Source organism: Schistocerca cancellata, chromosome 8 (assembly GCF_023864275.1).
Source record: "Schistocerca cancellata isolate TAMUIC-IGC-003103 chromosome 8, iqSchCanc2.1, whole genome shotgun sequence".
NCBI classification, from domain to species: domain Eukaryota; kingdom Metazoa; phylum Arthropoda; class Insecta; order Orthoptera; family Acrididae; genus Schistocerca; species Schistocerca cancellata.
Window position 1 is genome coordinate 6,465,753 of NC_064633.1, and position 17,619 is coordinate 6,483,371.

The following is a 17,619-nucleotide window of genomic DNA, read 5'->3' on the forward strand; positions in this document are numbered from 1 at the left end:
CTTCTACTTATTTGTGGTATATTTTCTTGTACAGCCTTCTGAATAATGACACTAAGTTCCCGAAACTGGTAAAGAAATTAAATTTCTTTCATGCAACTATTTATTTTTATTTATTTATTTGCATATTGCAATACAGCGACAATATTTTATATAAGTACGACAATATGTAAATGAAATGTTTGAAACAAAACAATGTGTAAATAGTACATGTGTAAAAAACAAGCAATAGCACAAAAGGATAAAGTACAAACACTCAAGGCAAAATAACTACATATTAAAAGCTTGGCAAGTCTGACTAGAAACTCATTCATATATTTAAAGCTCAATATCTAGCTTGCACAGCCAATCCAAAGCAGAAGGTTTCACATATACAACCTCAGAGACAGGTCCGGCGTATCTTCTTAAGGGGAATTCCTCAATAATATGGTGGACATTCTGTTCTGGTGCTCCACAGTCACAGGCTGGTGAGTCGCATAGACCCCACTTGTACCTATATACATTGCATCTTGCATGGCCCGTTCTGATACGGTTTAATTTAGTCCAGGTTCATCTCTTCAGGTCAAAGCCCAGTAATTCTAGAGTAGGATACCTTGTTTATTAATTCCAGAATCATTCCAAAAGTGCCGCCATTACTCCTTGATGTCAGGTTGATGTTCTTGTGTATTAACCCATATAGGCTTCCGTGACTTCAAGCGGGTCGATGGTATTTCGTTCAAAACATCATGGATTGGTAGATTCTGTGGGTAATCTGAGTCATGAATTTTTGACCACTCTCTTGCTGCTGCTTCTTGCCTTCTCAATTGTGGAGGTGGAATATTGCTTAGAGTATGCAGCCAAGGGACTGGGGTGGATTTAATAGTACCTGTTATTATCCTCATACACTTGTTCAACTGGACGTCAATTTTCTTAGTATAAGTGCTCGAATGCCAGACAGCAGAGCAATATTCAGCAACAGATTATACCAGGGCTATTGCGGCAGTACGTAAGGTGGATGCTTGAGCTCCTTAAGTCGAGCCAGCCAATTTTCTCAGGATGTTGTTGTGACTCTTTAGCTTTTGGCTTACGTTTTCTAGATGTTTTTTGTAAGTCAGGGAGCAGTCTAGTGTTATGCCACCCTCAAGGATCTGTGTTGGCTCCAACCCCTTTTAATTTGTATATTAGCGACTTGCCAAATACAGTCAGCAGGAAATTTTTCATGCAACTGGTTGCTTATTATTTCTTTATACGTAACTATAGTTTCTGAGGATGGATAAAATACTAAAGTTATGTTTAGAATATAATAGAGGGAAACATTCCACGTGGGAAAAATATATTTAAAAAGAAAGATGATGAGACTTGCCAAACAAAAGCGCTGGCAGGTCGATAGACACACAAACAAACACAAACATACACACAAAATTCTAGCTTTCGCAACCAACGGTTGCCTCGTCAGGAAAGAGGGAAGGAGAAGGAAAGACAAAAGGATATGGGTTTTAAGGGAGAGGGTAAGGAGTCATTCCAATCCCGGGAGCGGAAAGACTTACCTTAGGGGGAAAAAAGGACAGGTATACACTCACACACACACACATATCCATCCACACATACACAGACACAAGCAGACATTTGTAAAGGCAAAGAGTTTTGAAAACTCTGATACGGTTTAATTTAGTCCAGTTTAGTTTGAAAACTCTTTGCCTTTACAAATGTCTGCTTGTGTCTGTGTATGTGTGGATGGATATGTGTGTGTGTGCGAGTGTATACCTGTCCTTTTTTCCCCCTAAGGTAAGTCTTTCCGCTCCCGGGATTGGAATGACTCCTTACCCTCTCCCTTAAAACCCATATCCTTTTGTCTTTCCTTCTCCTTCCCTCTTTCCTGACGAGGCAACCGTTGGTTGCGAAAGCTAGAATTTTGTGTGTATGTTTGTGTTTGTTTGTGTGTCTATCGACCTGCCAGCGCTTTTGTTTGGTAAGTCTCATCATCTTTCTTTTTAAATATAAAGTTATGTTTATATATAAACAAAGAGATCTAGCGAGGTGAAGTTGTGTATAAGTTTACTACACTGCAAGACATTGTGCATAATGTCAAGGGAAGATATTAGCAGAGGAAAAAGACTTCATTGATTTCTCACATGATTAGCAATTGTGCTGCAGAGTGCCATGAAAATAATTGTTGTATAATATTGAGAATGAAATTTATTATAATTGGCCATGCTATTGTATGACATATCATACAATAATAAACCATATGTTTTACTGGATTTGCTTTGTAAGAACGGAGAGACTTTTGGCAGGAAATTTTTCATTATAGATGGCTTTGACAGATGAGAAATTAAAAAAAAATGGAGGCTTTCTATATGAATCAAAAGATAGTACTAACATTAACTAATTCCCTCCCTGCTGAAGAAATCCTTTTCTTTGGAAGTGGGATGTTTTGCATAAGACTCTGCTTGAAGTGGTGCTTCTAAGATATCTAAAAGTAAATACGGAGTGAGGTGGTGCAGTGTTAAGACATTAATCTGGCATTTGAAAGTATGGTGATTCCATTCCCCATCTGACCACACTTAAATCCATTTTCTGTAGTTCCGTAAGTCACCTAATGTAAAAGCAGAGATCATTGCTTTGAAATAGAGATGGCTGATACCATCTCCTTTTCTTCCCAAATCTAAAGTTTTATTCTTTCCCCAATCACTTCATTGTGAATGAGTGTTAATCCGTAATCTTTCTTCCTGAAATTAAATGAAAGATTGTGGTCCAGAGAACTGGTATAATTGACTGGCAATGCAAACAACTAATACCAGGAAGAAAATTAAGAGAGGATAGCTAAACTTTTTATATTGCTATAAGTTATTCAGACAGTGACAGAATATTTAGACACTTTCTACAGCATCCTGAACACTAGAGGCATTATATTCAAATCAATGACACAAGGCACATTTGGGAGGATGATGGTTCAAACCTGTGTCCAGTCATTCAGATTAAGGCAAATGCCAGGATGGTTCCTTTGAAAGGGCACAGCCGATATCCTTTACCATCCTTGACACAACATGAGCATGTGCCCTCATGTGCCCTGTCTCTAATGACCTTGATGTCGATGGGACATTAAACCCAATCTTCCTTTCTTTTTCTAAATCAATGAAAATTTTTCCAACTGGGATTACTTATGTTGAAATGCACATTTGCTGCCTGAAAGTGTTGCTGCTATGGGTAATGTTTTGTACCATGGCAGGAATGGAACAAAGCTTCAGCTAGATCCTCATATACAAGCAAAATGACTGAGTGTTTTAAAGTTGGCGTCGAGACTAACATGTCAGTGGGAAACACATTATTTAACTTCCAACATAGTGACATTGTGCCTGAGAGGGTTACCTTATTTTAGTAGTTTTCAAACCAAACAATTTAGATCACCTTTTTATTAAATTATTGTTACATTTCCACCAAATAAGGCCATCTTAAGATCTAAAACTTGAAAGACGAACTATAAAAACAACCAATGGAAACTCCAAATAGGAATATCTATAATGTAGGAAGAGACAGATTACTACTTACTGTAAAGAAGACACATTAAGTTGCAGACAGGCACCATTAAAAGACATTTACATAAAGCTTTTGGCAACAGCCTTCATCAGTAAAAGAGGGACACACACCATTCATACACACTAACAAGCACGCCTCATGCACACATGACCGCCAACTCCAGCATCTCGGTCTGGAATGTAACAATCACATTGGATGCAAGCAACAGTGTGAAGGAGGTAGGGAAGGAAAAGTGAAAGTAGTGTATAGGTGGGGAGAGCAATGAACACTGGTGGAGTGTGCAGGGGATAGAATGAAACAGGCACAGCGTCATCAGATCATGAGGCAGGGAACTGGGAAAAAAGGAGCAAAAAAGGGAGGAGCAGGAAAAGACGGGTTGATGCGTTGGTAGATGGAGGCAAATAAAAAGGGTGGGAGATGAGAACAGAGAGATGATAGGACAGAGAGAGTGGAAACTATTGGGTGGAGGGTGTGCAGACAGTATGTTATCATAAGTTGAGACCAGGATAATTACAGAAACAGAGACTGTGTTGCAAGGATAACTCCCATTGTGTATTTCAGAAAAGCTGGTGGTGGAGGGGAGCATCCAGATATCTTCGGTAGTGAAGCAGCCATTAAAATCAAGTGTGTAATGTTCAGCAGCATGTTGTGCCACAGGGTGGTCTACTTTGCTCTTTGGGAGAGAGAGGATGAGACTGGAAAAGCTGTTGTGGTATTACAGTGCACCTGTCCTTCCCCCACTCCCTACACCCCCCCCCCCCCCCCCCAACCTGAAGTGGTTTAACTTTGACTATTGCAGAGAGACAAAGATCTTCTAAATCTCTGGCTAAAATGAAGAGAAAATAATCATGGCTAGTGAAACAGACAATTTTACAATTAGTGTGTGTGAAAAATACATGTTACTGTATATATAAAGTTTAGTCAGTCAACTTTCCCCTATACAAGATGCAATACAAGAAAAATACAAGTGTATAAAATTTCAGTTTTATCATCTTGGTGTCCTTTTGATGCACTCCATTAAATGTTCTGTTGAGATTCCTTATTACTATGTTCAATTGTTCATATATTATTACCTAAGAAATTGTATCTTACCTCTAAAAAATGTTAGTGTGAGTTGGATGTCAAGTTATGGATATAGTATCACTTTTTGGTTTTAAATATGCAGTCACAACTAGATTGTAGCCATATTTTCATTTTTCCAGGTAAGAGCATGTCTCAACTGGAATGCCAGACATTAGATGCTGTATCAAACTGATTTCAATGGCAAAATGTCAATAGACTAAAGAAATTTAATGGTCAGAATGATCACACCTATATCAGTGTCTTCAAATAAGTGTGAATGTACATCAGTAAGCATAATTAATTGTTTCTAAGAATAACCCCCTTGTCATCGCAACAACTGTGCCTCTTACCTCTGTGACTTTATCAAATGCAGTAAATAGTATATCAGTACAAAGTGCTGTGCTTTACCGTACTCCGCATCACATCCCTTTGTTCCAACTCCTTCCTTGGTTCATTTCAAATTGCATCAGTGCAAAATCATCATTAGTTTATTCATATATACATATATCCCATAATTGTTAATTAATCTAATCACTGTGTAGCTTCCAGTTCTGAAGTATGGTGAACTATACAATGTAAAGAGTTATTCTGTGCATAAATTACAGTGTGAGAAAGCAAAATTCAAGTTGATAACAAAAAATCTAACCTACTATACCAGACAAAATGTATATTTGTGTCCATGAATGACAAATCAAATTCAAGAGTCATCCAACATTAAATCATAGAAAAACACTAATTTAGAGTATATACCAGAAAATGCAAAGGAAAATTCCCTCCAGTATTTTAAGTGAGACTGAAGTAGTGCATAGAACTATACAGAGTTCATCCACTCATAGGAAATGCGATTGCAGCAAGTGACTGTAAGGCCACAAAACAAGTTATATTTGAAGAAAATCATTTACATCCTAACATACAATCAAATACAAGAGTTAACCTACCATACACTCATATATATACAGGAAATCCAAAATCATGACTTCACAACTGAAAAACAGATCAGATGGATATAATAAGCAAAACTACATGAAACTAGAATTTGGCATGAGACATCTCAAACCAAACTGAAAATGTTCAAAGCCTACGTTTGCGACGATCGGACCAACCTGAAAAATCCAAACCGCTGGGCACTATCCACTAAGAAAGTTCATAATCAATTAGTTCAGATCTAAAAATCCATAAGGAATAAGTATGCAAATGTGTGAATCAAAATTATGTGGAACTTCAAGTTCCAAACAAACATCACCTACTACCATAAGGTCTGCAGCTTGTGGTCTCGCGGTAACGTTCTCACTTCCTGAGCTCGGGGTCCCGGGTTTGATTCCCAGCGGTGTTAGGGATTTTCCACCTGCCTAGAGATGACTGGGTGCTGGTGTGTCATCTTCATCATCATCATTCGTCCTCATTACAGTCGGAGGAAGGCAATGGCAACTCACCTCAGCTAGGACCTTGCTTAGCAAGGCGGTGCAGGTCTCCCGCATTGTTCCCCTATGCTCTGTCAAGGAGTATGGGACTTCATCATCAACTACCATAAGACAAGCAGAAGTTAGTATTATGAGCACAAAGGTTCAGTGATACAGTGAAGCACCAACAATGATTACAGCTCATGTCAAATATGGGAAAATCTTCCAGATAAGCAAAATTATTGATGTCCATACTGTAATAAAAGTGGTGAAAATGATTTTATAGGTGATGTTCAGTCACAATCTAGTTATTTCATACCACGTTTTAATATGAATGGTTGTTTGAAGATAAATACATATGTTGGCACTTAAATAATTTGATAGGAAAAGCGATGTAAGTATTCAACAGTATCCTGAACAAGCAGTTGAAGAAACACATTGACAATACTCGTATATATCACTGATATCATGAAATTGATGTTATAGCATATCCCGACAAAAGTAGTTCAACAAGGGTGACATGAAAGATTCTGTGGCAAACTCTGACATGGAGGTTAAATTGAGAGAGAAAACTGTGTGTGTGTGTGTGTGTGTGTGTGTGTGTGTGTGTGTGTGTGTGTAAGTTATACAAAAGAAAAATCATGTAACAGAAAATATGTTGGTCAGATGGTCATGGGCAGAAAATGTAAATGAGTAATATGAGCATCAAAATACCACTTGTCAATGTTCACATAACTAATGAGGAAGTATTGAACAGGATTGGGGAGAAGAGAAGTTTGTGGCACAACTTGACCAGAAGAAGGGATTGGTTGGTAGGACATGTTCTGAGGCATCAAGGGATCACCAATTTAGTATTGGAGGGCAGCGTGGAGGGTAAAAATCGTAGGGAGAGACCAAGAGATGAACACACTAAGCAGATTCAGAAGGATGTAGGTTGCAGTAGGTACTGGGAGATGAAGAAGCTTGCACAGGATAGAGTAGCATGGAGAGCTGCATCAAACCAGTCTCAGGACTGAAGACCACAACAACAACAACAATGTTCAATATCAAAATACTAAAGATCATGTATACTAAAGAACATATATGATGAATGCTAACAATCAATGTAGAAAACATGACACGAGGCATACCACGCAGCCAAAATCCACTAATAATACTATTATCACCCTAGGACAACAACAAGCAAAATACTCCTAAATCATATTAATCAAAAGCTTTCAAAGACAACACCAGATGTACCACAGAGCAATGGGATTTAAAATAAATAAAATAAAAAATATTATTTAAATATTAATTTTTCTATCTGTATGATGGTGATTGTGATTGTAATTGTAATTAATATTTGCTTATCTGGAACGTGGACGTTTAATTATTCGGTATCAGACGCTTGACAATGGCTTTCTCGTAAAGGCAATGTTACTCGTAGTTGACCGTGAAATAAAACTGAAATAATCGGACTTCGTAAATAAATCGTTTCCAAAGACTGCTGCGGTAGGTGCGGACTCATAATCTAAATCTCAATATTTCAATAATTTGCCAGCCATGCCAATACGTCGTACAGAGGTGATTGTCTACTAAACATAAAAAAGTTACACAGTTAGTTAAATCAGATATATTCAATGAATAAGCCTACAGTTCATAATCCTACTTACTTTTATAAATATAAATTCTTTACAGAATCGAGTGCCTAGTCTGGTTGCAACTCGCAGTATTCTTCTATAACATGAAATATGGCGGTGTGCCAGACAATAGAATAAAATACGTGCTTCTCGCACCACTTCTACCAGAGCTCTCCCTTCTTAATCAAACATAAGAGTAACGTAATTGTGCTTTTGTTTTATCAGCGACACAGCGCTGCAGTTGTGTGCCATAGGCTTTATTTATTTGTCACTGATTATTTATTTAATTAATATTTCGCGTTTCCGAGGAAACTCACGCTCGGCATGCAAATGTGCCTTTATATTGCCCCCTGAATTGCGAGGCGAAAGGACACACCTGCAGGCGAGCAATTCACCTAAAGGCACAAGAAAATCTAAGTTGTCTACAACTATTTACATGACTTACATTATACACATTATATACAAAATTTGAATGACGCGGGTGCGCCGTAAAAGTTCTTATGTTGGCAGATAGAGTGCGCGCATGCACAGAAGCGTCTGTGTGACTCCGGCACTGCCGTTATATCGTACAGTTAGATCACGCGGCACAGTATTGCAGTTCATATTGTTCGTGTGCGCGCGTTTCTCAGTCGTTGCACAAAGAAAATATTCAACCAAGATTACATATGAAGATTACATTCTATGACAGGTAACTTAGTTTTAAATTTACAATATTTGTTATAACACAATACAACTTAGATTGTTGAATGTTCTTAGTTACATAGTATTGTTTTGAAATACTTCAAAGAAAAATGTCCGTATGTTTCAGGTGCGTTGACCTATACACATCGTGTCGTTATTACAGTTCATATTCATCTGCTGCACAATAATTTTTTTTTTTTACAGGTTAGTATCGTCGTGGTAAAGTTTTTTTGATCACAGTAACATCGTTGTATAACAACGTGATTAATACATAAGCGTGTCCATTTCCCATTTCCATTATAGTCGTTGTGATGCAGTTCGTTGTGACTAAAGGCATTGCTCATTACAGATCAGACGTGACCCGTCGAGTAATTGGTCCACGTGCAGTTCGTTTTTTTTTTTTTTTTTTTTTTTTTTTTTTTTTTTTTTTTTTTTTTTTACATTCCGTGGAAGCTTGGTTGCAGAACCTCGGACGGCACATAGCTGGCGTCGATCCTTGGACAGTCCAGGTAAGAGTGTCCGTCACATTTCGAGAACATTTCATTCCCTGAAGTTCCAACCAAAATTCTTCCACCCGTCGTGTTGTTTTCTGGACAGGCACTTTGTGTTCATTTAATCCAGTTAACATCTTGAAGTTAGGTACTGTAGTAATGTCACTAGACGATGCAGGAATTATGCACTTCACATTTTCAGCTTTTTTTTTTTTTTTTTTTTTTTTTTTTTTTTTTTTTTTTTTTTTTTTTTTTGCTGAATATAGCTCACCTAAATGTTCGTAGTTATTAATCAAAGAAATCATTCATCGCGTTTACATAGATACGCTGCATAATGAATGGCATTAACCGTTTCTTTCACATAGGTGTCTGCGTAGTTGCAGAGTTAGTAATGTTCGTTAATGTCCGTGAACAGAGGTTCACTATGCGATGTCTTTTTGGCACTCGTTTTGTTCAAATTTTTTACATAGTAACAGTTACATGATACATCAGTTAAAAAAATAAGTAATTATACATACACACGTCACATATTTTCTTAGCATAAACATAATACAGTTGCACATAAACATGTTTGTATCATCATTACATAGCTATAGGTTATTACATTGTGTCACGTGATGTCATCTGAAATTAAGATAGGTTAGACACAACATTCATTACATCAGTAGGCAAGACCAGGCGTTTTTACTACTCAATAAATATTCAAAATAGTAAGAGCGAAAAAATGTTCGATTCCTCGCGTTTTGTGCGTGTGTGTAGAGTGTCTGTGTGGCCTTGACTACTGATAGATGCTTTTCGTGTTGAGAGATGTGCGTCTAATCTATTTCTCAAAGTAAAAGATCGCTTCACAGATGACGTCTGTCAGTTCGTCAAGTGTCATACCAAGTCAGTGGTACCTACAATAACAAATGTTCCGTGAAAAATTAATATATCATTCACTGCTACGTAATCATAAATTTTATTTTAATATTCCGTCTTCCCGGTGGTGGCGCGCTGAAAGAAGAGTTCTTCTGCCTTCAACTGCGACTCTGGAACCGCTGAAATGAAAATTTCTACACTACTTATTATCTGTGTTGTAACAACAGAGTTTTTCGAGTTGCTTAGCAATATTTTGATGGGTATGACTTTGACATTATTCAGCATGAAATGCTCGAAGATCTCGGTGTGCGTATTTTTCTAAAATTCTTTGAAGTGTGTCAACGTGTTCCTTCCAAGACTGTGTAGCTATCAGTATATCATCTACATAGTGTGTGACTGTCTCAACTAAATCGTCGCCAAGCACGGTATCCAGGGCTGTAATGAATACCCCAGAGCTGACATTCAGTCCGAAAGGTAGAACACAAAACTGATAGGTTCGCCCCCCGAACATAAATGCAGTATATTTCCGTGAATCAGGAGTGATACCCACCTGCCAAAACGAATTAGCGAGATCTATTGTGGAAAAATATTTTGCATCTAGAAATTTCTGTAATTGCTCTTCTAAATTTTCGGGTTTTGTGTGAACCGGTAAAATTATTTCATTAATTGCTCGTGCGTCTAACACTAACCTAATGCTTCCATTTAATTTTTTGACAACAAGTAGAGGACTACAATAAGGTGAGGTGGATGGTTCAATGACCTTCCAGTCTAACATTTGTTTTAATTCTTGCCACACAGCAGGTCGTTGAGATAACGGTACGTTATATGTCTTGTGGTAGAAGATCTTGTGAGGCTTAACTTCAATCTTGTATACATACGTGTTGATAACACCTAATCGTTTGGTAAAAACTTGTAAATATTTGGATAACACTTCCTGTAGTTTTATACGTTCATGTACACTGAGAGCTGTAGCTTCACTTATCTTATGATCAAGCAATGTTTTCAAGTCCAATAGCTCTGTGTCAGATGAGTGTGTTTGCATATCTTGAATGTCATTGTCAAGTACTAACTAAACCTTGTACCCTGTACAGTGTTTGTCATGCTTTAGAGTTCTCCTGTCCAAATCAATAATAATTACACTGCCTTTATCATTTAAAATACATTTACCTTTGGAGAAGTCTATAATAGAGTCCTTCTCGCTCATAATATCTATTCCTAATATGCAATTTGTTACAAGGTTTTGTACAACCAGGAATGGCCATTGTACGGTTCCATTACCTATTTTAATGTTTACAAAAACTTGCTTCGTAACCCTACATGACTTATTACCTAGTGCAGTAGTTATTTTACAGTTTTGGGCAGGAAACTCAGGCACAGGTTCCAATTCACACATCTTTTTATAGAAATTAAAAGACAAAACGCTCACAGCTGCACCTGTATCTAGGATAATAGTAGTTGGAATCCCACCTACTACACCAGTAGTAGATGCTAAAACAATTTCATTTGTGTTTGAACGACATTGTGTACTGTCTTGTAAAAGTTCATCTGATATATTGTTATTGTAGTTGTATCTTATAAATAAAACAGGTAATTTTTGTTTAGAATTATTTGGCATATCATTATTCTGTTGTTCAAGTGTGGTGTCAAATAACTGATTAACATTGCAGTCGCCCCGCAAGAATTCTTCAGCCACGACCTGGGGCATAGAAGTGACTGTTTCTAGTTTGTCGGATTAGCATTTGTACTAGGTACTGACACAGATTGAGGTTGTGCATCAGGTGTCATTTCTATTATATTCACATTCGGATATTGCCTATTATGATCTCCAAACTTTTGCGGTTGTTGTTGCTGTTGCGCATTATAACTTACCTGTCGGTCGTAAGGTATGCTCCAATTTTGTCCTGGTGGCTGCTGTGGTAAAGCAGAGTTTGAATGGAAGTACTGATCGTTACGAGTCCAACCTTGATGCTGTCTTGGCTCGTAGTTATTATTATTTCTATTTCTGTTTGTGTTTTTGTTGTTGCCTTTGTATCCGTTGTTACCGTTGTAGTTATTACCGCGGTGCCTTTTGTATGGATTGCCGCATGAAGTGTTATTACTGTTGTAACTATTGTTTGTATTGGAATATGCGTGTTGATTTTGATTTTCGTATTGAAACGGCATGTGAGTTTGCTGTTTTTGCTGTACCGCGTATCCAACTGTGGGCGCGCCAGAATTGAGTTGGCAAGCCTGCATGTTTTGCATACCACTAGTGTAAACATTGTGGCTGCTGTTTTGCCGCGCGAAGCGCTGATCTTCAAGTAACATGTCAACCGAATCTAAGGCTGTTAAAAAATAATCTGAATTGTCATCCGGGACATGTAGGAGTTTTTCTTTAATGTTGAAAGGCAATTTGGCCTTCAACGCACGGAGTATATCACGCGTTGCGACTGGTTCGTCTAAAAAGTGTCCCATGTTCAAGTATTTTTCAAAATATCTGCGTAAGTTGCCATTTTTACTGTTAAAAGTTTCAGGTTCTAAAATTTGTCTTCTGAGTCGCTCCTGGACGGATTGCGACCAGAATTTGTTCAGAAAAGCACGCTCAAACTCACTGTACGTGGTACATACGTCAGCTTGACTGTATGCCCAGACAGCTGCATCGCCTTGGATGTGACCGACAATATATGAAATCTTTTTCCGGTCACTCCAAGTGCGTGGAAATGCGTTACTAAAAGATTTAAGAAAAATCACCGGATGAATGGTTCGTTTTTCTGGGATTAAAATCTGAAATTGCTGTGTTTCATTAAGCTTTCTTCTTCCTTCGTATTGTGATATGGATTTATTCCACTGCAATTACTGGTATGTTCAGCTGGCGAGTAATTACGATAATGTTGCTGTGGTTTACCATGATAATAGCTTGTGTTTGTGTTTGCACATCGTGGTATGTGTTGTAATCGTGGTGTGTTTTGTTCTTGTGTGTTTGTCGTGTGCGGTATGTGTGTGTCATACTCGAATGTATATTGGTTCCTGAACTGTGCATTTTGACTGATATTTTCGTTACATACAGACTGTGGTCGATCGGTGAATTGTCTCATGGGTGCAGTGACGGATTGTACTGCGTCACTGATCAGCTGTTTGTTATTAGTAATGTATTGCGCTACGGAGTCGTGCACAATTGTTGGTAAATTTTCATGTAAGCATCTATCAAAATGTTTGTCTTTGTTCACTACCCAATCATGAAATTCTTTATTAATATTTTGAAAATGAGCTGTGGCATCAGATTGTAAGATGTCAGTCAGGTGTTGTTCAACATTGTCAAATTTATTCTGTACGTCAGTAATTCGTTTTTCAAGGTTGTCATGTACTGAAGGATATGTTTGAATTTGTTCAGTAAGAACTTCACACGTGACATTAAGGTTTTTTACTTGTGTCTGTAAAAGTGCTACGTCAGTTGTAGTCTTTTCTTGTCTCGTATTAAGCTGGGAAAATTTAGTACTGAGTTCAGTCATCTGTTTGGTCAGTGTGGCCTCTATAAGTTCCACACGTTTACATAAGGTGTCATTACCTGTCTTGAGTGCTATGAGGTCAGATTTAATTGCGTCATTTTGTGTCTGTAAGGTTGCCATGTTTTCGGCGTTTTGTTTCATTAGCATTTGTAACATGTCGGCAATGTTTACTGTTTGCAAGGTCTGTGCCCCCGTCGCGTCATTAGACGTGACGTCATGCATCAACATGGGTTCTGACTGAGACTTTGAAATTTTTGTAGTGGACGGCCTATTGCCAAAATTTCCGTCAACACTTGCGTCAATGTTTGATAAATCGTCACTACCGGTTGCTGTCGTAAAGTCATTTTCTAACATTTGTCTCTCGTCCGAGTCGGATTGCGTCTGAATAGTACGTCTTTGCTGTTCCATTTTTGCGTATTGATTTCTAGTTATTACCATGCCACACGTGATATATGTTTCAAGAAAATATTTGACACTGATTTTAAAATAAAATGCAGTTGAGCATGAATCGCTCGTAGCAACAATGGCTGTCTGTTAATTTAAAAATATAAACTGAATTTGAGATTATTGGTAATGGCTGCTGTCCATGTTACTACATATCGTACAGAAGTCGGCCATATTGTACACTCGTGTATTGGTATTGTTGCATACGTTATTGTTTAAGGAAAAGTACTGAGAATGAAATTTATCACTGAAAACTGTTATGCACGAAAGAAACACTACAGAATCTACTGAAAAGCTAATACACTGAATTATACGTCTGGTCAAGCCTGCTAATGCAAAGATGCTGCGTCTTACCTTATTTTGCTGGAAGTTTCATTGCGTCTTCCCGCAAAATTTTAGAATTGGAAAATATCTTCAGATTTTTTGTTATCTCTCATACATTCACGTCCAGGTCCAGAAAGTTGATTTTTCACATGAAACAAAGAGAACAATGTAACAAATGACAAAATAACAAGTCCGACACGCAGTCGCCAATATAAAATTAATAAAATAAAAAATATTATTTAAATATTAATTTTTCTATCTGTATGATGGTGATTGTGATTGTAATTGTAATTAATATTTGCTTATCTGGAACGTGGACGTTTAATTATTCGGTATCAGACGCTTGACAATGGCTTTCTCGTAAAGGCAATGTTACTCGTAGTTGACCGTGAAATAAAACTGAAATAATCGGACTTCGTAAATAAATCGTTTCCAAAGACTGCTGCGGTAGGTGCGGACTCATAATCTAAATCTCAATATTTCAATAATTTGCCAGCCATGCCAATACGTCGTACAGAGGTGATTGTCTACTAAACATAAAAAAGTTACACAGTTAGTTAAATCAGATATATTCAATGAATAAGCCTACAGTTCATAATCCTACTTACTTTTATAAATATAAATTCTTTACAGAATCGAGTGCCTAGTCTGGTTGCAACTCGCAGTATTCTTCTATAACATGAAATATGGCGGTGTGCCAGACAATAGAATAAAATACGTGCTTCTCGCACCACTTCTACCAGAGCTCTCCCTTCTTAATCAAACATAAGAGTAACGTAATTGTGCTTTTGTTTTATCAGCGACACAGCGCTGCAGTTGTGTGCCATAGGCTTTATTTATTTGTCACTGATTATTTATTTAATTAATATTTCGCGTTTCCGAGGAAACTCACGCTCGGCATGCAAATGTGCCTTTATAGATTCATTGTAGTCAAGATAAAGTAAATAATAAGTAAATCATTGAAATCCATAGAATATGGTTCGTGTATAAACTTCAAATAGCAGGCTATGTGTGTGCAATGTAAGTTATGTCAATTTTTGCTAAAAGTCTCCATAACAATCATGCTGAGCATTGAATCATGTATGTATGAAGTATTTCAGATTCACATGATGTTGAATAATTGTAAAATCATAAAGATATGAAATAATACCAAATGTTATACAAGTGACCAAGATTATACCATAGTTCCTGCCAATCAACTAGTGTGTTAAGCAGATAAATACATGTGGATTATACAGTTGGCTATACTTCTCTTCAAAATTCATATTATTGTCAGTTCCTGTCAATATAGGTGAGATAAGATACCCCCCCCCCCCCCCCATGAACCATGGACCTTGCCGTTGGTGGGGAGGCTTGCGTGCCTCAGCAATACAGATAGCCTTACCGTAGGTACAACCACAACGGAGGGGGATCTGTTGAGAGGCCAGACAAACGTGTGGTTCCTGAAGAGGGGCAGCAGCCTTTTCAGTAGTTGCAAAAGGGCAACAGTCTGGATGATTGACTGATCTGGCCTTATTACAATAACCAAAACGGCCTTGCTGTGCTGGTACTGCGAATGGCTGAAAGCAAGGGGAAACTACGGCCGTAATTTTTCCCGAGGGCATGCAGCTTTACTGTATGATTAAATGATGATGGCGTCCTCTTGGGTAAAATATTCTGGAGGTAAAATAGTCCCCCATTCGGATCTCCGGGCGGGCACTACTGAAGAGGATGTCGTTATCAGGAGAAAGAAAACTGGCGTTCTACGGATCGGAGTGTGGAATGTCAGATCCCTTAATCAGGCAGGTAGGTTAGAAAATTTAAAAAGAGAAATGGATAGGTTAAAGTTAGATATAGTGGGAATTAGTGAAGTTCGGTGGCAGGAGGAACAAGACTTCTGGTCAGGTGACTACAGGGTTATAAACACAAAGTCAAATAGGGGTAATGCAGGAGTAGGTTTAATAATTAATAGGAAAATAGGAATGCGGGTAAGCTACTACAAACAGCATAGTGAACGCATTATTGTGGCCAAGATAGATACCAAGCCCACACCTACTACAGTAGTACAAGTTTATATGCCAACTAGCTCTGTAGATGACGAAGAAATTGAAGAAATGTATGATGAAATAAAAGAAATTATTCAGATAGTGAAGGGAGACGAAAATTTAATAGTCATGGGTGACTGGAATTTGAGTGTAGGAAAAGGGAGAGAAGGCAGCGTAGTAGGTGAATATGGATTGGGGCTAAGAAATGAAAGAGGAAGCTGCCTGGTAGAATTTTGCACAGAGCACAACTTAATCATAGCTAACACTTGGTTTAAGAATCATGATAGAAGGTTGTATACATGGAAGAACCCTGGAGATACTAAAAGGTATCAGATAGATTATATAATGGTAAGACAGAGATTTAGGAACCAGGTTTTAAATTGTAAGACATTTCCAGGGGCAGATGTGGACTCTGACCACAATCTATTGGTTATGACCCGTAGATTAAAACTGAAGAAACTGCAAAAAGTTGGGAATTTAAGGAGATGGGACCTGGATAAACTGAAAGAACCAGTGGCTGTACAGAGTTGCAGGGAGAGCATAAGGGAACAATTGTCAGGCATGGGGGAAAGAAATACAGTAGAAGAAGAATGGGTAGCTTTGAGAGATGAAGTAGTGAAGGCAGCAGAGGATCAAGTAGGTAAAAAGACGAGGGCTAGTAGAAATCCTTGGGTAACAGAAGAAATATTGAATTTAATTGATGAAAGGAGAAAATATAAAAGTGCAGTAAATGAAGCAGGCAAAAAGGAATACAAACGTCTCAAAAATGAGTTCGACAGGAAGTGCAAAATGGCTAAGCAGGGATGGCTAGAGGACAAATGTAAGGATGTAGAGGCTTATCTCACTAGGGGTAAGATAGATACTGCCTACAGGAAAATTAAAGAGACCTTTGGAGATAAGAGAACCACTTGTATGAACATCAAGAGCTCAGATGGAAACCCAGTTCTAAGCAAAGAAGAGAAAGCAGAAAGGTGGAAGGAGTATATAGAGGATCTATACAAGGGTGATGTACTTGAGGACAATATTATGGAAATGGAAGAGGATGTAGATGAAGATGAAATGGGAGATACAATACTGCGTGAAGAGTTTGACAGAGCACTGAAAGACCTGAGTCGAAACAAAGCCCCTGGAGTAGACAACATTCCATTGGCCTTGGGAGAGCCAGTCCTATCAAAACTCTACCATCTGGTGAGCAAGATGTATGAAACAGGCGAAATACCCTCAGACTTCAAGAAGAATATAATAATTCCAATCCCAAAGAAAGCAGGTGTTGACAGATGTGAAAATTACCGAACAGTCAGTTTAATAAGCCACAGCTGCAAAATACTAACACGAATTCTTTACAGACGAATGGAAAAACTAGTAGAAGCTGACCTCGGAGAAGATCAGTTTGGATTCCGTAGAAATACTGGAACACGTGAGGCAATACTGACCTTATGACTTATCTTAGAAGAAAGATTAAGGAAAGGCAAACCTACGTTTCTAGCATTTGTAGACTTAGAGAAAGAATGTTGACTGGAATACTCTCTTTCAAATTCTAAAGGTGGCAGGGGTAAAATACAGGGAACGGAAGGCTATTTACAATTTGTACAGAAACCAGATGGCAGTTATAAGAATCGAGGGACATGAAAGGAAAGCAGTGGTTGGGAAGGGAGTAAGACAGGGTTGTAGCCTCTCCCCGATGTTATTCAATCTGTATATTGAGCAAGCAGTAAAGG